General features: G+C 40.3%; 1 long non-coding RNA gene across 3 annotated transcripts in view; it reads right to left on the bottom strand.

Moving 5' to 3' along the window:
• Positions 1–838: 838 nt before the first annotated feature.
• LOC110951488 (uncharacterized) overlaps positions 839–22,542 on the bottom strand; it is a 199,793-nt gene continuing 178,089 nt past the window's right edge. For all 3 annotated transcript variants that reach the window (XR_007941462.1, XR_002595726.2, XR_002595727.2), the window contains 3 exons: positions 18,750–18,823; positions 4,300–4,383; positions 839–1,379 (listed from right to left, as the gene is read on the bottom strand). This is a non-coding gene — a long non-coding RNA (uncharacterized LOC110951488). The remainder of the gene's footprint in view (positions 1,380–4,299; positions 4,384–18,749; positions 18,824–22,542) is intronic.

Here is a 22,542-nt window from a genome sequence, read left to right as displayed (position 1 = left end):
AGGCAAAAGCTGGGCGGGGGCAGTTTGGTCTGATGTAACAGAGTCAGTTTCATCACCCGAGGCATCGAGGAGGAGGAGGAGGAAGGCGAGAAGGGACAGAAGGGAAAGGAAGAGACATTAAGAGTCTAAAATGACCCACACACACACACACACACACACACACACACACACACACACACACACACACACACAGACAGTAGGTGTCAGCTTCCATCAGCAGCCTGTACCACTGTGAGTTATGACCACAGCTATGCGATCATTTACACTCAGTGCTGCAGATAGCCAGGGGCGACTGTTCTCTGTTTGTATGCACATTTTGTGTCTGAATTCATAGCATTGGCTTTAAGTATTCTTCAAGTTTTACACACCAGATATATAGAGGTGAAAGACTCCATGCATGCCTTTATTTACGATCCAGCAGATAAATATTCTGTTTAAAACACCAGAAACATCTTCCATAAAGACTCAAGGTAAACCTTCAGTGAGGAAACCTTGTAAAGCCGATGTACTATTTTTGGATTTTCTTTACATTTAATTTCTATTTGACATTTAATGTAAATCCTGTATACGTTCAAAGACTAATGTGAAAATGTATCCAAAAAGTCAGCTCCTCATGACCTGTAATAACTTGTAGTTTGGTTACGATGCATTTTTAAAATCATTTAACAGTTTTTTGTAATCCATGAGTTTGTTCAAAAAGTCAAGTGTGAAACTAGGAGAGGAAATGATGATATGTGATGCTGGACTTTACACAAACTTCTAACTGGGACAAACTGTGTGTGGCCTGAAGGCAGTTCTTCAAGCAGATAACACCAAACAGCTCAAAACAGCACTAGAGTTTCACTTTTATACCTCTTTAATTCCACAATGTCCCCCAAGAACATACATATTTGAAAAACTTTGACAGACATAATAAAATAGGGAAATACAGATTACACATAGACAAGAGAAAGCTTATTATTTACAGTGTCATGATTGAGGTTTTTGTCATGATTAATGTTACAGAACATAATGTAAAAGTGAATAAACCCCAAATATTAAAAATACAGCACAGGAAGCCTGGAAGGCAAGCTTCAAAAACAACACGTTTTCATCTGCATTATTTCAAGCTATTTCTCTGACTGATTTTTTCCCCCAAACCTCAGAGAGCCGTCCAGCTGAAGCCTTCCTTTCGCTTCACTGCAGGTCATTCCAGTTCAGATCGGTTCAGCTTGATTCAGTTTAATTCAGTTTTCCTCACCTGGAAATGGCTCACCCTCCTGACAGCAGACTCCCATTTACTGTTGTATGTGTGTGTGTGTGTGTGTGTGTGTGTGTGTGTGTGTGTCAGCATCTTCTGCATCCCGTGTGCTCGGTTGTTGTTGCTCCATCAGCCTCACCTGCAGGGAGAGACAGAGTTACTGTGTGTTGTTCAGACACAGGATCAGACTCAAGGCCATGTTAAAATAAAAACTCCTCCATAGTGTCATAGTATACAGTAATCACACTGATGCCAAAGGAAGACCTCACATCTCCAAGAAGTCTGATTTTGAGGAATTATGAGGAAAAGGTCATGTTTATTTTTTTAAATTATCAGTTGAAAAACATACATCTGAAAATAAATAAAAAAATCAAATATGTTGTGCTTACTGCTTGGAGGATAATAAATTCTTAATTCAATCAATGACAGGAGAAATGCCCTTATACAGTGCAGCATGGAGATGACACACACACACACACACAATTCAATCATGTCTGTGCTCCTGCCTGGGGGAACACACTGTGGAAACCTCACTATGGTGGAAAATCACCTTTTCCATGTTATTTTACACAGCAGCACCAACAGTGTACACACACACACACACACACACACACACACACACACACACACACACACACACACACACACACACACACACACACACACACACACACACACACACAGAGTGGAGCTGCGTTTACATGAGGAACCAATAGATCAGATTTTCTTTAACTCTTTGTGGTGCAGATCTCACACCGTCACGCCCGTCTGTGCCACAAGACTCGGCGAGGAATGGGATTTTTATAGAGGCATGAAAAAAAAAATCTGTGCCTCAAAGAGTTAATGTGATCTTCTGACAATAGAGGGATTGATGCTGGAGCACCTGACTGCCAACAGCGGCCTTCAGGAAACTGTCGATCACAACATCAGTTAAATCCATTATACAGATAAACTCCCACCTAAATGCTCATTTGGCCACGAGCTGAATCAGGAAGAATACAGAATGAGCGAGGCTTTATGGGATATAATCACTCGCAATACTGAAAAGAACCTAACAGATAAGAGACAGAAAAGTTTTTGATTTTCTGTGTTTTCCCTGCAGTCAACACATGTAGATGCAAACTAGCAATTATTAAATGAAGCCAAAGCTCAATATTACAGTAAAGCTATTAAAATCACTTAATCTGATCACATTTGTTAAAATAAACACAGATACTATGGTTGATTTTGATTCAGACTCCCTTACACTGATCCACTGCTGTAAATACTTACAAGCACACCTAATGTGTGCTGAAGTGCAGCTGAAAAGGCTCCAACAAAGGCGGCACCTCTTCTTGTTTGAGTTATGTTTGCTGCAAACTACGGTGTCATCTGTTTTAGAATATTATTCAGGTGTCATAGAAAATCAAAGCGATGTTTAAAAAAGCCCAAAAATATTTATAATGGTGCTTTTGGTTTCAATAAATGAACTTTGGACTGAGTGCCACAGATAAAGAACAACCAATGAGAAACAGAGCAGGGAACAGTCAGCACGTTTACATGAGACTTTTAATTCCTCTTTAATTCAAAATTAAAGTTAATTCCGCTTTAAAATCTCCTTGTAACCACTTAATTCCGAATAAAAAGCTAATTTTGAAGAAACTTAATTCTAAATAAACTACCTGGTTTATTCTGATGTTAATTCAGAATAAACTGATTCCTGTGTACATTCTATTCATGTATACACTTAATTCCGCTTTAGTTAATTCCGCTCATTCTGTGAATGCTTGGCTCCTCACGTATCGATGTAGCTACCTACACGTTCTGTGACCTTACTGACGCTACAGAAGAAGTACGCCATTGTCGAGTTGCTGTTTCAAAACGACAATAAAAAGCAAAGCAGAAAGCGTGCTTTTTAGTTGTTCCTCCACGTTGTTGGGGAAAAGAGATGCTGCAGCAAATGGAGTTTGTTTTCTTCCGGTAAACAGGGACACTTCACATCCACTCCCTGTCCAATCAGAATCCTTTCCAACGCCCAAACATGCGGTCCATGTCAACCTTAATGCAGAATTAATATTTCCATGTAAATGTGAAGCACAAAACTTTAATTCTGAATGAGTTAAATCCAAATTAATAATTCCGAATTAAAAAACTTCATGTAAACGTGGCCAGTGTATGTGTTCAAATGCTGGTGACAGTTAACCCATTTTTTACTGTAGCAAGTTCAGGCTCTTTTTTTTTTTCCTACATGATTTCAGGGCTAATTCTGAATCTGAACCAAGAAAAGAAACACCCACAACCTACAAACGACTCCACAGGTTTCTGAAGCACATAAAGTGTGTCTAGTATCTGTTGATTGTTTGGTTTACCCCTAAGCCTGCACTGAGACGAGTATCCCATAAAGTCAGAGCGCTGAGGAGATGTACAGCAGCCGAGTGTGGATCTCTGGTGTTCTGCTGATATTACAGACATTATAGAGCCCCGTGTTGTAATTCAATGTGTCAGAGAGGAGAAAAATAATGTGTTGAGCATCTCGTCAAATCGCTCCGGCTTAAACGGCCTCTCTCCAGAGTGTGTTTAGGAAATTAAAGGCCAGGGATTTTTTTCATAATTGTCTAGTTTATCATTTTATTACAGCTAGCTTTCCTCTGATGGGCTCCCTTTATGATTTATCAAATACAATTACTGCGTGACTTATTTCAGGAGCCTCTCCATTGCTGAGGACCATTAATGTGTGTATGAGTGTGTGTGTGTGTGTGTGTGTGTCAGCTCTGGTGTATTTAAATAGCATTAAGTAATTGGAAAAACAGGAAGAGAAGCCGGTAAGGCTAAATTGTCTTTATGGATTTATACCTCCCTCCCCCTACTTTCGTCAGTCGTGCCCTCTTTCTCTTTCTCTCTGCTACTTCCTGGTAAATATTCAAAAAGCTTCTATTTTAAAGGTAAAATAAAAGAAAATCACATTTTAACTGATACAGAGAAACTCATTTCAAATAGTTTCTTTTTTTTTTCTCGCTGCTGCAATATCTCTCTTGGAGAAGGCAGAGAAACACAGAGAGGGAAAAAGGTTAATTCCATACCTTCGCCTTGCAGCTAATGAAGTGTAGGTGGCGTCCCGGTCAGCGCAGCTAATTGAACAGCAGAGATTACAGCAGCCACGACTCCTGTGTGAAAAGAGGGCCATGTTCATTAGTCGTTGCCATATAATATTCATTCTCTGTAGAAATATGTAGATAGTAATCTATGCAAAGAGCTGCGGGGATGATTTTAAAGCTCTCAGCACGTTCTGTGGTAGCAGTAACTCAAACAATCCTCATTTGGAATGTTACTGGTGTCCAGGCCTTTGTTCAGCTTCTACTTTTTGGTTTCAAAGTATAAAAAGTAAGGTTTGTTTCTTCATTCATTATTATTTATATCATATTACTTTAATTTTTATATTTAAGCAAAAATATACAGTATTTTCAACATCACAAATGGCCGCAGGATTCATGTGTGAAAGAATCTTTAGATCAAGTATCTGTCACCCTGAAAACCCGACATCATCATCATCGTATGAGTTGGGCTAAATATTACTGCTGCATACCTGTTCCACATTATATTTTGATAAGTCTGCAGTGGCAGAAACAACTGACTTCAGAGAGCAATGGCACCTGTACAGTCAGTGTTTTGATAGTTTTGCTAATTCATTGCATTGTGCACAATAAGCTAGTTTAGGTTTCTACTGCACTCTGTTGCAGACTGTGTGGTACCAAGTGTTGAGGCGTTTCAATAAATGCGTCATCAAATACAACTCTAAACTGTGTGTAAATACATTTATGGAATTACAGACACTTCTCTACGTTGTATCAGCGATCTCTTGAGCCGGCATTTTAATCTATTAAGGATCCTGAAAACAGCAGAAAGAAACTGTGAAGCTGGCCAGGGAAAAGAAGGATGCTGGTGAATTCTAGATAAATAGTTCTTCTGGGTTTAACTCATCAGTGAATTTTGTGCCGTAGTGGGACTGTTTGGTGTAAAACTCGGGTTGTAGCAGCAGTCCTATAGTGAGAATTTTGCCCTAAATTTTCTCATGATTACGAGGTAGGTTGTCAGTCACCAAAACTTGAAGTGAGCTATCAGTGGACTTCTCTCACATATAAACTACCCTTCAAAAGTTTGGGGTCACTCAGGCTATTTCATGTTTTCCATGAAAATTCACACTTTTATTCATGTGCTAATATAATTACACAAGGGTTTTCTAATCATCAATGAGCCTTTCAGCACCATTATCTAACACAATGTAGCATCAGAACACAGGAGTGATGGTTGCTGGAAATGTTCCTCTGTACTCCTATGGAGGAAATATTCTATTAAAAATTAGCCGTTTCCAGCTAGAATAGTCATTTATCACATTAACAATGTCTAGACTGTATTTCTGATTCATTTAATGTTATCTTCATTGAAAAAATGTTTTTCTTTCAAAAATAAGGACATTTCTAAGTGAGCCCAAACTGGTGAATGGTAATGTAAATTAAACTTTTTCTGCTGTGTTCCTCTTCAGAAGTTCACTCCCCTTCCACCACATTGCTCCCACATTGATGAGAGAGCAATGCATTCTTACACTTTTACAAGTATTATGAATAGAAATTGTTGTTTTCACTTGTGTCTGTGCATGATTTAATTCATTCATCATTCCCTGCTACCCTTTTCACTGACTAATGTAGTTGGATGTTCTGGTGAGGTGGAGGCATGTAATAATGTCTGGGATCAACCTGCTTTAGGAGGAGGCTGGCTCAGGACTCCTTTCCTCCACATATCCTGCATTCATCTGCATCATCCCTTGATTGGGTTAGCAAATCTTTTAATTGAGCTTCAATATACACAGAATATTTTGGGGCGAAAACATTGCTAGGCCCCTGGGTGGGCTGCTGACCATCCGTCTGGTTTCCTGATGCGGCGGGCGCTGCAAATAGAAGTGAGCAGAAACGCAGCACGTCTTTATCAGGACAAAAACAAAACTCCTCTCTGCTTCTGTCACTTCTGTAACCCCACCGACCGGCCCCCTCCTCCTCCCCCACTCCTCCCCTCCCTCCCGCCTTCGGTTGCCTGTCCCTCTCAGTGGGACCCTCTCTCTCTCTCTCCTCGTCTCCCTGTGTCTCTCTACCTCTCTCGCCCCCTCCCTCGGGGCAGAAGTAAACCACGCCTTGAGGCCCTGCTCCCATTGTGTGTCTTCTGCTACTTCTGTTTGGGGCCTTTGTGTGCCGCTAATCAGCCGTGGGGCCATGCTCAGCCCCGAGTGTGAGTGTGTGTGTGTGTGTGTGTGTGTGTGTGTGTGTGTGTGTGTGTGTGTGTGTGTGTGTGTGTGTGTGTGTGTGTGTCCCTTGCCCTCATTACGTAGCCACACTGGGAGGCCAGCATGGGAAGTTTCTGCTGCTCTACACACCTCCCTCCATCCCCCCTTCTCTCCTTCCCTCCCTCTGGCTGTCCATCACTCACTTCCTCCCCCTCTCATCTCATCACCCCAAGACTTAAAGCTACACTGGCCACAGTCCTGAAGTAAAACTCCACCTGTTTCGGCCTAAAGTGATGCTGCAGTGGAGAAGAGAAACCCGTTATGTCTGTTATAGAGTTCTCATGGTTGCAGATACTTACTGAAATCATCATCGGGATTGTTTTGGTGTCAGAATGGTGTTTTTTTTTCTCTCCTAGGAACTGATTGTCAGTTCAGAAGGTTTAGGTAGAATAAAGCAGGACTCTCAAACACAGTAACAAGGCCGTGACATTACAGGATTTCTGAGTGTAAAAATTCTCACAAGTAGAAGCTTCCTCTTACTGCGTTTTTAGGAAGATCTATGTTTACTTGGTTTGCCCAGATCCTCAGCTGATATTTACACTTCTATTCAGTTTACTGTAACTATCAACCATTAGCGGTTTAGAAATAAACTGAAAATAGTAGCTGTCATTAGATATCATAGTGAACAATATATGATTATGACTGTGTGCAGCTGTTTTACAAAAGTTTAGGGTCGCTTAGAAATGCTTTTATTTTTGAAAGAAAAACATTTTTTTCAATAAAATAACATTAAATGAATCAGAAATACAGTCTAGACATTATTAATGTGGTAAATGACTATTCTAGCTGGAAACAGCTGATTTTTAATGGAATATCTCCATAGGGGTACAGAGGAACATTTCCAGCAACCATCACTCCTGTGTTCTAATGCTACATTGTGTTAGCTAATGGTGTTTAAAGGCTAATTGATGATTAGAAAACCCTTGTGCAGTTATGTTAGCACATGAATAAAAGTGTGAATTTTTATGGAAAACATGAAATTGTCTGGGTGACAACAGACTTTTGAACAGTAGCATACGTGCAATATCTGTGGCATACGTTGTCAGGTTACCACACCATGAAGGCACGCTACAGCTGCTTTAATGGGTATCTTCATAAATTCTTTATATAAACAGAATTATTAGTAATTTGATGGTGAATGACTCATTGATTTCCATCAAATCTTTACATGTTTAAAAGAAGTAGCTAGTGATAAGCAGGGCTTTGTGACTAATGGATGATAGTGGTGATATTTCCAAGCTGTCTTAGAGCTTTAAGCGAGCTTGTGTGCTTAGGTTATTATTATTATCATTTACATAGTTGTCATTGTTTCATAATCATGTTGTAGCTTATTTCTATGCTCAGGTCTGACTATATTTCACTTTTTGCAATATTTTCTTTTTACTTTGAGACAATAAAGGTATATTTGAGATGAAAATGTTTTCCTTTATATACTGGGCTCACTATCAGGGATCATTTCACACATCTTACTGTTTTTTTGGCAGGTGATCTTCACAATAATTCAAGAGTAACAAAGGCTTAGCGCCAAAATGGAAAGCGGAGAAAAACTGACGGATTACCTCTTTAATAATTGAATCAATTTCACCGGTACTTAAATACAAGAATAAGCTGGACTAAGTGAACTGTCCAGCGCTCTTTATTGCTCCCCTCAGTCACCTGCTGGGTGCCCCTTTACCCTGATTTTTCTCTCCTACTCCTCCGCTTCACCTCCTCCTCATCTGTCCATCCCTTCTTTTCACTCTCTTTCTCTTCCACCGGTGTCACCCCTCCTCCTCCTCCTCCTCCTCACAGCCATGATGTATCACCTGACCGTGCGTGTGTGTGTGCTTTTGTGAGTTTTTGTGTATGTGTGTCTATCTGTCTTGATGCCTGCTGAAGTTTAAGTCACTGAAGCTCTTTGACAACACACACGCACACACAGAGCTACATTGCTATCTCATATATCACTGTGGGACAGAGAACATCTCTTTCTTTCCCTCTGTCAGTCCTCCCTCTCTTCCTTCAACTCATTTCTTCCTTCACTGACTGATCTCACACTGTTTACCCATCCCGAGTCTTCCTCTTCCTTCCAACAACTTGGTTCTAGGTCACCAGCTTTGTCAACTTACTGACCTATATTCATGCTAGAGCACATAATGAAGCTTGTTTCCATTTCCACTTTTAAAGACAGGTCTGCAGAGCTTGAGAACTACTTGAGAAGGGAGATTTCCTGCTTCACTTTGTCTGTCCATGTCCTGTCAGTTACGTGCCACTCAACAAGTCCTCCAACCTTACAGCCCCACCCTATGAGACTGTTAGAATAACACGGTGGCAACAGGAAATGTGCCACAATTAACTGCTGAAATCACTTTTAGTTATAATACTGTGACAGTAGGCTTGAATACGTTTAGTTAAAGATCCAAATTTGGCTTCAAATAAGCATTTTTTGATGTTGGACAACCTTCACTGTTATAGTTACAACAAAAACATGTGGTTAAGATAAGATAAGATAAGATAGACTTTATTGATCTCACAAAGGAGAAATTTAGGTTAGGGATATAAAACAGTCATTCGGCAATGCAAATGAATAGTACTTTCCTGTGTTAACGTCCACTGTTTTGTCAACTCTTCCATCCAAACAGACCTCCTCGTTTGTGGCTCTATAACAACACTTGCTTCCTTGTTCCATGAGCTTTATAATCAAAGCCTCTCTTCAGCATTGAATAAATCTCTCCAAACCAAGACTCACAGATACATATTTTGCAGTTTTCTTCCATCAAAATCATCCTTTCCTGCATTAAAATGGCTTTGATGTAAAACTACACTGTTTCTTACTTTACAACACACAGATCGATGACCTCACCTCCTCTTTCTCCACTCACCCCTCTGTCACTCGCTGCAGCTGGAGCACACCAGGATGCTCTCATTACCACTCTATGGCAAATCCAGTTAAATTAATTTCAATCATTTAAAGGCATTATGGAGGATGTTTTTGTTTTTTAATTTGTCTGATTCACATAAAATGAATATACTGACCTTTAGTGGACTTGTATGTATGGTTTCTAAAAAATAAAAAATAAAAAATAAATAACTGTGGACATGGCAGGACCTGAAAAACATCAGCCAATCAAAGCGCTCGGACTGAGGCGTTTGGTTATCTCCCTTTCCTGTCAATCAAAAATCTTCTGCCTCAGGCCTAGTTACGTAGATTACGTACGCCTTGGACTTACGTGTTTTGTGTATGTGTTGCTTTGGTATAGCTTCGTAGTTAGCTGGCGACTTGTTTTGCTCATCTTTTTTGACATAATGGCAGATAAAGATCCAGGGGGACCCAGCCGTAAAAGAAAGGCATTTTTTGAGGTCAGAGAAAATAAAAGACAACTGGATCGCGAGAATGCAAAAACAAAAGTGATTATTGGCGAGTCATTTGGGCGATGGCGTCAGCTCAAGCAACAAATGGACCTAAAGACAGATGCCTCGGTTGCTAAATTCCTTCTGGACAGGTAAAATGTATTATTGTATTATACTGCGGCTGTAGGCAACTTCACGAGTCCTACGCAAGTTTCTGGAGGGAGGCGTTTCTTTGTAAATGTTAAGAGGGGGGGATGTTAGAGGGGGTGAGGGAGAGGTTGTATGTGCGCATGCGCATGCTACGTTCAAAGTCATAGGAAATTAAATCTCCACTAATGCCTTTAAGAGTGTCAGTGCAATGCAAGTGGAGGAAGACTTTCCCCTGTATTACCAGTTACTGTTGAACTGCCTTTGAAAAGGAGCACAAAACCCTAATCGATCCAAGTGAAGGTTCAGATGCCATCTTCAACCAACTTTGAACACAAAGAGCTTAATCTGGGGTTAGTCTCCTCAAACTGTTCCTGAGGTTGAGCTCAGGCAGTCTTTAAATTAAACTTATTTCAAAAGCTTGCATCTGTGATCCCACAGTATGAGTAAATACCCACAACTCATGACCATAAGGAAGTGGCAGGAACACAGATCAATTGTTAAATAAAATAAAATCTGTCATTACAACAGTTAAATACACTCCTGTCTGACATCAAATGCAGCATTGATGCACCTGCCCATTGTAAACTCCATCTTTCATAGGAGCTCCAAGATAGCAGGTCCTATAGAAAATGCAGGACTTTCCATGAACTTTCTTGGGGAAACAGCAAACGTCTCAGGAAGAAATAGAGACGGAATTTATCTCCTAGTGATCTGCATGAGCATTGCCAAGATAGAAAACGTGTGATTACCAAAAATTATTATCTGGGCTCAACTTAAGTTAATCTAAATGAACACAAGTTTATGCAAAATGCTTCAAAACAAAACTTGCTTTAAAGTAATTAAATGAGAGCCAAGACAAAGCATCAGCATATATCTCCAAGCCTAATAAGCTGCGGCTATGCAGGGCTGACTAAAGCCACTATGACCTAAAAATATCAATTAAATCTCCTGAGTTTGGTGCAGAGAGGGAAATACTGGGATTCTGTGTGTGTGTGTGTGTGTGTGTGTGTGTGTGTGTGTGTGTGTGTGTGTGTGTGTGTGTGTGTGTGTGTGTGAGTGTGAGTACGAGAAAGAAACAGATGATAATTAGTGGTGACTCAAGGCTTCCCTGACCATAATCCTCTGAACAATCTACACTCATACAGGTGTTCACTAAATCCAATTACCAACATAAGAGGGGGAAAGGAGAGTGGAGTAGAGAGGGGAAAGGGCTAAATTATTATTAGTGGTATTATTAAATTACAGTTAAACCTCTTCCTTGTCCTTTTTGGGTTGGTAAATAATACAGTTGTGTGTTGCTGCCTTCATGTAGTCAGAAGTGCTTAAAAATTGCATTTTCCTTTAACTCAGGGAGACGGTGCATGAAAATATTAGCAGTAGCTCTACACTTCAATCAGACTTGAGTGTGTAGAGTTAATATTACATAAATGACTGCTTTACAATTTTCTTTCTGTTCAATAAGGTCAATAGCACTAACAACATGTAGCTTATGCATAACAATAAGTGATAATATAGTGGCCTCATATGACTGTCTCTGTGTTTACGGAGCACAGCAACAACATGACATTATATTTCAAAAGCTGCCTGTTTATGCCAGGAGAGCTCATGCTCTTAGAAATGGTAATTGGGCTTTGGTTCAGTGCATGCATAATTACCCCTGTAAGACTGCCTCGGCTACGTCTTTTGTATCCTTGTGTATCAGTTTCAATATGTAAGTCCAGATATTGTGTACAGTAGATCCAGTATGTGTCACTGTGGCATTGTGCAGACCTCATCCTCTGATCCTCTGTATGGTTAGCAGACCACAGAGCTCTGAACAGGCTTTCACAGCTTATTCAAATCAATGCACTACTCCATGTGAGTTTCTGTTAGTTTAGCTTATAGGTGCTTGTAACTGAAGATCCAGTCTGAAACTGGACGAGATTTAAAACAAAAGGAGTCATTTTGCATCTATGTTTAACTGGGATGAGAGTGAACAAAAACTTTGGAATTGTTTCGGCTAGTTTTTATAAAATGCAAGTGATTAATGTAAAGAATTAGACTTTAAATGAAGTATTGCTCACATTTCTAAATTGGCAGTGTATTTTTGTCCCGAAAGAGGCCTGGGACGATGATATCAGCCTGGTTTCAACCGAGACATTGGTCCAGACATTGGTTCAACATTTTCGGACCAAACGGATGTAAGGGTGACCTGACCTCATGTCAGACCAGACATTCATCTTGTGCAGAGAACATTAATGCTTTTCAGACGATTAACTGAAAAGACTACCCTCAAGCCATCAAGTAAACTTTGTACACTTGATATGTCATAACTACAATGGCAGACTGTTGAACGCATTCCTGCTCTGAAATGAGATCTCAGGACAGATTACACACCTTTAGCTATTCAAATAAGGCTCTAATAATGTTACAATCCACATCATTTGCTTTGTTTACCATTTAAACGTTGCAGGATGTAGCAAACACTGCAAATATGATACTTAATGTTGCTTCAAAGGTGTAATGAATCTGAAACGTTGCTTAAACTCTGATTAAATTGCAAACATTACATTGATGGGTTGGGAACACATCTTTTCATCAACTTAATACTGTGTGTTATACAGCGCCCTAGATAATTATTGGCACCCCTGGTTAAGATGTGCTCTTTAGCTTCTAATAAATTCAGTTTTTTTAAAAATAATATAGGACCACAATGAAAAAAAGAGGAAAATCCAACCTTTAATTCAAGTGCATTTATTCAGTGGGGAAAAAAATCACACATTAAGAAATAATTCTTTTACATCAAATCATGTGTGTCACAATTATTAGCACTCCTGATGTTAAAACTTTGTACAACCCCCTTTTACCAACAAAACAGCACCTAACCTTCTCCTATAATACATTTTTTAAAAAACAATTTTCACTGTGAGAGTATGCTTCTGCAATAAAAACTGAATTTATTTTCAGGCTTTCAACACATCTTAACCAGGGCTGCCAGCAATTATGGAGGATGCTGTATATAACATTAAATGTTGGGGGTTGTTGGCTAAGAAGTAAATTCCAGTAGACATAACTTCATAAAATTGGTTTGGAAACTATTTTTTCTTTACCTTAAGTTGAAGATTTCAAGTCCGCTCCCTTATCAACTTAACACTGAAGCAAAAATTATGATTATTATTATTTATTTATTTATTTATTTTACAATTTTCCAACCTAAAAAACTTGTTTGAACAATTATGGTAATAAAGTACATAGCCCTAAAACAATTCTTTACATAATGTAGAAATACCATTTTGAACAACTGAACTTGTATGCGTTTTGAACTTAAAACCTCGCGTATATTATTTGATACGCAGCAATGAACAACACTTTTGATTGCAGAGGAAAACCTAATTCTCATGTAATGTATGTGGTTGGTTAAATAGAATTTCATTAGACATTGTCATAACTTAAATAGAATGCCAACTGTTCATCTTTTTACACAGAGTATAAAATCTACATAATCCTCTCAGTTGTTTTTTTTGTTTTGTTTTTTTTACTCTGCCAGCTCATACAACTGACAAACCTGTTGCTGCTAACCGACCTCAAGGACCACTGCAAAAATGCCCTAAGGCTGTAACATCTGTGCATCCATGCTGGGCACACTACTTGTGATTAAAGTGCAGTATCACACCAAATTTTACGTTTAGATTTATTCCGTTTTGTTTAAAAGCTGCCATGTCACTGGCACACTTGCAGCATTTGTTGGCTAGAGTAATGCTCTCACTTTACAAACCGTTTGAGGGTTGAGAGTTTTGAGAGTGAAGATGGAGGAGCACGAGGAAGGTGAAGTGAGCAGAAAGAGGAAGCAGGAAGACTCCAGATTCCAGCTCCGTTCCCTTCAAACTTTTAATGGAGGTTTGATTAGCAAGCATGTAATGTACTTTACCCCCACGGCTGGAGAGAGGTGGGGGAGGGAGAGGGGGAGGAGGAGGGGAGAAGAGGCGAGGGATGGAGGGAGAGGTATAGCAGGAAGGAGGAGGAGTGCATATAGGCTGCCCTCTCAGCAGGTATCCTCATCTCCCCTCCTCCCTCCACCTCCTACACTTTATTCCTCCACTCCTTCGGAGCAGGACACAAGTTTCCCCCCAACTCCAAAAACCTAACATCACCTCCTCTGCACACACACACACACACACACACACACACACACACACACACACACACACACACACATACACACACTAAAGCCTAATGTCATCTCTCCACCTCCTCCTCCTCTTCCCCTCCTATAGCTGCACCATGCTGGGTAAGTGGTGGGTGTGGGTGGGGTAGGATGAGGTTGGAGGTCAGAAGCAGGAAGAGTCCCCCCCCATTAACAAGCTGCACGTCTGCATGCAGGAAGTTGTTTGTGCACACACACAATGCAAGTTTATTTGAATCCAGCGGGGAGATGTCAGCTGTGTTGTCACTCAGCTGCTTTCAGGGTTAAAGGCCAAAGAAAGTGTTGAGGTAGCATCCACCAGTGTGCAGAGAAGATTATAAAGAAAAAATCATCAGAAAAAGGCCTCAGATCTGTAATGTCTTAACATTCAACAACTTTTCTACTGAGAATTAGATAATAATGAAAGATTCTCTCTGATGGTGTAATTTTCATAAACTGCAGTAACTCAAACCAGGTTAATTTTTAAAAGCAGCATCATCACAATTCTCAAAATGGTACCTCATTAAAAAGTCTCTCAAAAACATGACTAATTAGTTTCATTATTTTTGGTATTTTGAAAAGTGTGCAACTCCTGTTTTATATATATGAAAATAACTATTTAATCCTGAGATGCTTTAAATCATTAATGTGACATGCAGTCAAAATGCTGTTTCTTTGTGTAAGTCAAAGTTAAAATTTCAAAAGTTTTTTCCTTCGAGACAAAAACAAGATGCAATATTCTCAAGAGTCTCTAACTTTTCAACATCACTGCTAATCTCCTCTCTGCTTAAAATAGTCTCCTCCATTGTATTACAAATGAAAATAAAACTTCTTTCAAAGCATATTGTAACGTTTGAACAATAGAATTAAACATGGGGTTCCTCTCCATCTTTCTGTGCCTCCCACCATGCCAGATCAGCGTTTCTCTTTCCCCCTCTGCCTGGCTGTGCTGTCGGCTCAGGGTGTGAGCAGAACAACGTTAATGTGTGGAGACACCTGACAAGCCCGCTGGCCTTTAGGGCTCAGCCTAATCACTCTAGACCCAAACCCATCGGGAATTAAACCTGCAAAACCAAACAGTCACTGTGGGAGCCGGCTGGCATCTGCTGGAGCCACTCGATCGGCTGCTGAGGGAAGGGACGTTCCAAACGGCACGTCAGGGGAAATGTGTTGCTCAAAATTAAAGAGAGCAAAATCCAAATCTGAGGGAGATTTACACCCAAACCTGGAGACAGAACTACAAATGCACATGTTTTCCACAGATGTTTGAGCCTCATGATTGGAAAATTTGTGCATGCATTGATGGTTTGTGTCACTTGAGCGTGCCTGCTGTGCTGCACTTTCAAGGCTAATTGTTTGAAAGTTTCACTGACGCTTATGTATCATAATGAAATTCTGTCTTTTTACTGTAGTTGTCCCTAGGTAATTCTATATACGGCAAATCTAACAGGACTAAGGTGTCAGGGCTGAATCCTGCCCACATACACGAACATTTTCACATGCCATTATATTAGAAATGTCGAGAAAACTGTAATTCTGTATGACCATGAAAAGACTGATAAATGCTGATGTATGACAACTTAGAGGAGGTCTGACAGCGAGAGGCCAAGAGTCAGTCGGAAAATGTCACTGTAATGCGTTTGAACTAACATTAAAGCTCTTTTCCAACATTCAGAGTACAGTACTGCGTTAACTTTAAAATTAATGGGGATTTTCCAGTGTTTAAAGTACAGTAGCTTGTTAACTCCGGTATCTGTTAAGCCACACAGGGCCCCTCTCTACTCTCTCTCTCTCCAGATGCCCTCATTAATTTTAGATTGGCTCTAAATGAGTCTCCTTCATCGCGGCCGAGGTTTTCTAAATTAGATTCATTTATATTTAAATTGTGAAACAGGCGTGGTTAATGAGAGAATCGTTATTTTTGGGGTTATTTCAGATGGGCTGATAGTTGGGCAGCTCAGTGCTGTGTGAACTAAAACCAGCAGAGGAGGCACACATGATGTGAGGCACGCAAAATTTAGGCTTTTCATTTTCTCTGACAGAAAAAAAAATCCACGTATCCAAAAGAGTGGAATAAGGAGATATTTGGAGGCTTTTTTAATGGAAAAGGAGGGATTAATTGTAATTTAAATTGTGGAGCCATCTTAGCAGAAGAAGTACTGTTTTTGCATTAAACAAATGAAGGAATTATTATTCTTGAGAACTACATCCTTTGGACATCTGACGTGTGGTGAAAAAATAATAAATTAAATTAGAAATAGGAGAAGTTTGTTAAAGTTTGTCTTCCCCTGGCCGGGTTTAGAGAGAGCTCGCTTTTTAAATTGAAAAAAAATGAAGCATAGCCGCCTCTACCTGCTAAAAACATAAACACAACCGTCCCTTCTTTCTTTCCTTTGTCAAGATCTAATTTAACACTCTGAAGACTAATGTGTCACTTTCAGCACGTCTGTGTAGTTTTCGGCACCGCATGTGCCAAAAACGCATTACAAGACACACATGTTGACTTAACAGGTGCCTCCATCAGCACACGATGCCCTGGCAAAGCAGCAGGACGCCTCTCGGCCTAAACTGCTAAAACTGAAGTGCTGAAAATGTCACATCTAATGAAAAAAGAACGCGAGGTGAGACAACAGAGCTTCCCCCTCATCCCCATGAACCCGTCCATCCCTCTCATAAAAAACCCAAATCACACAGTGCTTTACAGCTGTACGTCTCCTTACAAGGCTTCTTACAGCCCTCGGCGTACTATAGCAACCCCCAGCTTCTCCCCGCCAGGAATTTGACTGTTAGGAATCTAAGTGCCAGGCGTTTAAAACCTGAGGAATGCTATTGTTCTGGTCACAGCTGCACTAGCACTGGCCTGGCTACTGCTGCCACTGTGTGTGTGGGGAGGGGAGAGGAGGGGAGAGGAGGAGTAGGAGGAAGGAGGCCGGGAGGAGCTGAAGGTGTGAAAGAGGCAACTTTACGTGTTTCCAGTGCTCTGCGGTCTCATGACAAAGCAGCACATAGTTGACAGTAAGTTGACACATTCCTCGGGCCTGGACCTTAGCAAAGCTCCCTCTCCTCCTCCCTGCTCGCTGTCACTCGCCCTCCTCTTCTGTCTTCCTCCAGCATGATCTGTTGCACTTCAAGTGTATCCCTCTCTTCTTTAAGATCAGATAAACGTACACGACACACATGCTCCGAGCGGCTAAACACACCGAGGTATGCACGCAGAGATGGAGGGGAGGATTAAACCCACTGTGAGTTCAGCTGGTGAGCTATGCCCATAGTAAATATAGTGGAGTGGATGATAGGACTATCGAGGCCTCTCAGAGAGCAATACATATCTCACTCTGTCATGTTTCAGTGTTAGAATTGGTTTCCGAATTAGTTTTGATCTAGTGAGTGTCTATTCTGTTGCAATGCCCACCTGACTGGTCAGCCAAAACAGACAATAGGCCCACTACAGTCACTCATTTGATAATATCACATCCCTTCTATGATCACTGCTTTGGCTTCTGGTCGTCTCTTCTCATCCCAGTTGGTTGAGGCAGCTGACTGACCACCCTGATTTTGATTCTGTTGGAGGTTTTTTTTTCTAAAAACAATAGAGTTTTTTTCTCCCTGCTGCTGCCAAATGCTAGTGAAGAGGGAGTTGTTGGATTTCTCTCGATAATACTGTAAAATCTTGTCCTTAAAGTGCCTTGAGTTGACATTTGTTATGATTTACTGCTATATAAATGTAACTGAACTGAATAGCATCAGACTGTCATTGGATATACAAAGCTGTGAGAAACTTGTCAAATGTGAACCCAACAAAGGCCTTCAGTTTGGTCTATGAGGGTAATCAAGGGTGTATGAGAGTGAAAACTCATCCTTGACCTGAGGAAGATGAGTTGACCAGGAAGAAACAAGTGAAAACAAACCAAAATGACTCAGAGGAGGTCCACTGCTAGTTTTATTTGCAGATCTAACTGCATCTTATTCTTGAATACAGAGTTTGCTCATTTGTCAAAGAGATAACATAGTTGCTCATGAGAAGCATTTGAAAGCCGGTAAATGGATTTTTGATTTGTTATTTACAGCTGATTGTTTTGTTTCAGTTCACCAAAGGGCTGCTCTTGGGGTTTTACCTCTTTCTGCCCTTGTTATTTTCTGTCCTGTATGTAATCATGCAAAGTTATATAGTGTAGTTTACCGTCCTTTTTCACGCACCTTTCGTTGTGTTGGAAGAAGAACACAAGAAGTGTATTGTGTCATTCATGTTGTACCATATCAGTATTTCCTATACGTTACAAGAGAGGATGCAGAAGCAACAGTAGTGAGGTGGCAGAGCTACTCTTTCTCTCTCTCTCTTTAGTAATTACCATCCAGCTGCTTGGAGGAACAATGCTTGGCTCTCTTCCAGACGGCTGACTTCATACACTCTGTGCCACGCTCAATTTGGAGCGCAGCGGAAGCTGGGCATGACTGGCACCCTCCAAGGCATTGCTGTCTCTCTCTATGGGACTCAGTGTGTGTGTGTGTGTGTGTGTGTGTGTGTGTGTGTATTTTGGTGTGTTCTCTAAACCTACCAGTTCCCATTTGCCATCCGGTTCCTGCATTTTTCCAGGCCTGTTGATCGCGTCTTCACCCTCCTGTTACATCACTGGAAAAAGAAAACAAAATGAGAAAATAAATACAGTGAAATAATTTTCCATGCAGTGTAATTGTTGCTCTAAGCACGAGTGTTGCAGGTTGTTATTAAGGGATTATAAGTGTATTCTGCCCCATTTTATTTTGAAGATAAATGTGCAGTGATGGCCATATAGAAAAGGGACGATTACCACCTTTTGAAGCTCAGCCATATTTGATAGGTGATCAGCACAGCACAGAAACACCATAAAATGCTCTATTCAGTGCATTTAGTAGAGCAGATGCGGGTGAATTCATAGGAGACAGATTAAAAAAAAACACTCAGCCTTGGTGAAAAGCTGCTGAGACTAAAAGGTCATAGTTCACAGTGAATCCTTGTACACCCACAATAGCTCCCAGTGTTTCCTGATACAAGGTTGTGTTACCAGGCAACAAGTGCTGTTCAGGGTTAGTAACTTGCTGGCTTTATTTCCTGTCATATTCTAAAGTTTAGTACATGAAAGTTAAAGGTGAGCCTTTGGAAATTTTGACTAAAACAAATGTTAACAGCAAACTGCCAGCAGACGTCTGAATATGAAGAAGTCCCTCATTATACGGGTCAAATGAAGCTATTGTTAGCCTTCCCCTGCTACACACACACACACACACACACACACACACACACACACACACACACACACACACACACACACACACACACACACACACACACACACACACACACACACACCACACACACACACACACACACACACACACACACACGAATGGACAGTATGTGGAGGGGGATGAGGGCAGATAAAATCCACCCATATCAACTCACATCTTGATATATGCATCCAAACCTCCCTGCAGTCACTGTATACAACTGTACACACACACACACACGCATGCTAACAAAAGCAAGTATACAAACACACACTTAACGCCCCCCCTCAGCTCCAAACTTGACTGAATAGAGTGCAGTACGACCGAGCTCTTCCTCCTCCAGCACAATGAGGACCTGTTTGGGTCCAGTATGCCCAGTTACCCCGATCCCACTGCTCAAAAAAAGCCACACAAACAAACATGCACACAAAAACCCCCACACACTACCAGCCCCAGTCTGGCTCTGACTGTTTAGGACAGAGGGGCATTTAAACAGCAGCGACAAACAGCAACAGTTGCTAATTGTTGTGTAACAGTTCGACGAGGAAATAGCAGCATTAAAACAGAAAGTCCCACAGTTCTTATCACACCCTCCAGCTAATACGGTCGGATTTGACCCTTTAAGACACAACACGGCGTTCAACAACGTGTTTAAGACAATACATATGAGAGCATGAGTGAACTTTTCATGTTTTTATTTCCTGTGAATCTCACTAGGAGCCAGACTGACTTTGAATAACTGCTTGATTAAAATAATCCTGGCATAAGAATCAGGATCATGATGATGTGGGCAAAAAGTTGAACTTTATATCTTTGCTGATGAGTCATGTAGTAGGACAGAACCTTGATGTTGGGGGTTGTGCAAAACCACTTAAATATAACTGCAAAGAAAGAAGGGTTGATCAAGCATGTGATTTTTTAGTAAAATATCTCATGAACTGCAAATGATACGTCAGAGCTGTGTGAATTGTAATCTTCTTCAAATTAATACATAACGTAATTTTAATTCACGCCTACGGGTTTTCCATCGATAGAGGCGGGACTGATACTCAAACTGCAACGTGTTGGTGCACTCTTGCTCTACAGAAGAATAAACTCTCTTACTACCTTTAAATTAGAAATTTATAGAAACTTGCATTCACTTACAGTTTATTTTGCAGATTTTCTAAAAATTTGTCTAAAATTTGAAGTTTATTTTAACAGAAGTGTGACAATTCCCAACAGTTTTTAAAGGATTCTTACAATAAATGTGGATTACAACAACAGTAATAATACTAATACTAATTAGATTACTTCTATACTATTACTATTGTAACTCAAACTAACAGCAGGGGGAACAGGGAAGAATATGAAGCTAATGGAAAATCTACAGAGAACAGTTTTGCCTGTATTAACAAATCAAATATTTGTAATTCTGAATTGAAGCTGCCAAAGTTTATAGCTGTTTTCAGTATTCTGTCAGTGACCTGCCTTCCTGGGCCCTTCAGAAAAAACATATCCTCCACAAAACCTGTGTTGTTTTTAAAAAATCTAAACAAAATACCATATCCATAATAACGTCTGCCTCATTTCAGTAATAGCATATTCACATGAACTACAGCATGAAAACAGTAACGTCATTCCCTGTTTGCAAAGCATGCGGCTGAGGCTGGTGCAGCGTGGCAAAGGGCCAGGCCAAAGCAAACAGAGGTGTGTTTCTGATTTGACTGCTCACTCAAAGCTGTTACAAAGTTAATACAGACACACTGCAGTGTCGAATAAATGGATGTATTTTTTGAAAGTGTAGCAGCTGAATGAATGCGCTGCTGGCTTTTACAAAGTTAGTGTCAGTTTTCATTTCCAAAAAAAGTACTTAAGCGTCAGCTTAAAGGACTTCACAGTTGGTTTTGCTTCCAAAAAATACCGATTCTGATTTTCCACAACATATTTTACAGTTGATTTTGCTGTCCTTCGAGACAAGTAGATCTTTTGTACAAGATGTATTCCTTTAGGGTGTTTTTGGTTTGCTTAAAGGATGTTCAAGGTTTAATATTCTTAAAACGCACTTTGGTTTTCAGTTGGTTTCATTTTCCAAGTTGGGGCACTTACATTATCCAAATAATCCTGGATTAGTTCAGTGTAAAAAAACAGGAATAAAGATAATTCTGACCACTTATAGAGTGTATTTCTTTCCCATCGAGGCCCATCTACATACGAATGAGTGAGCTGTTATTATGCTACTGAGCAGACGTGTCTGAGTAACTGAGCATGTGAGGGAGTTGAAGTTATTGCTACCTGTACTATATAAACTGACCTGTGAACACAAATGCATGCGTGTTAATTTCTGTCCATCTGTGTGTGTGAATGCTCGTGTTAACATGGGTGAGTGTGTGCATATGTGTGTGAAGGCCCCCAGGCCTGGGCCCCCCACAGTTTCCAACAGGATTGTGGGTAGTTGGGAGAGGGTTTGGATTCTGGCTTTGTTTGTCTCTGTGTGCTGACATCACTGTGCTGATGGCACCAAATCCCTGTTCTACTGCACACAGCACTTTCCATACAAAACACTAACACACACACATGCGCACACTCTCACTCACACACACACATGGTACAAGTAATGCCAACTTGGCCAAAAAAAAGCGCTTTCTCTTTTTAACACACATGCAGACATCCATGAATGCACGTATGCACACACATAACAGGGGATGCAGTAAGGCCGACACACTTCTAGCTATATTTGGCCTCCTGCGGGAACTTCGTTTGGCATATTTATTGTTTAAAATAATTAATTTTAAAATATGACATTGTTTTCCTTTGGGCGATGAAGTTTTATGATCTCAGGATGACTCACTTTATCAATTTTAACAGCTAAAAACTATTCCTAAATTGAGACGACATTTCAGTTTTGAGATTAATTCCAATTTTTTTTCAAGTTGACTATACATAGTACTACTGATATTTCAAAGGAACATTACAACATATATTATTGTATATTCCTGCTAGGGGAGGGCTATAATTCTAGAAAATGCCAGTAATGAGTTCAAATTAACCACATATCCATAAAAACTCAATTTTTCACCTTTATTTCATATTTAGAGTCGGCGT

The sequence above is a fragment of the Acanthochromis polyacanthus genome, chromosome 4, assembly GCF_021347895.1.
Source record: "Acanthochromis polyacanthus isolate Apoly-LR-REF ecotype Palm Island chromosome 4, KAUST_Apoly_ChrSc, whole genome shotgun sequence".
Taxonomy (NCBI): domain Eukaryota; kingdom Metazoa; phylum Chordata; class Actinopteri; family Pomacentridae; genus Acanthochromis; species Acanthochromis polyacanthus.
This window is presented reverse-complemented; position numbering and strand designations above follow the sequence as displayed.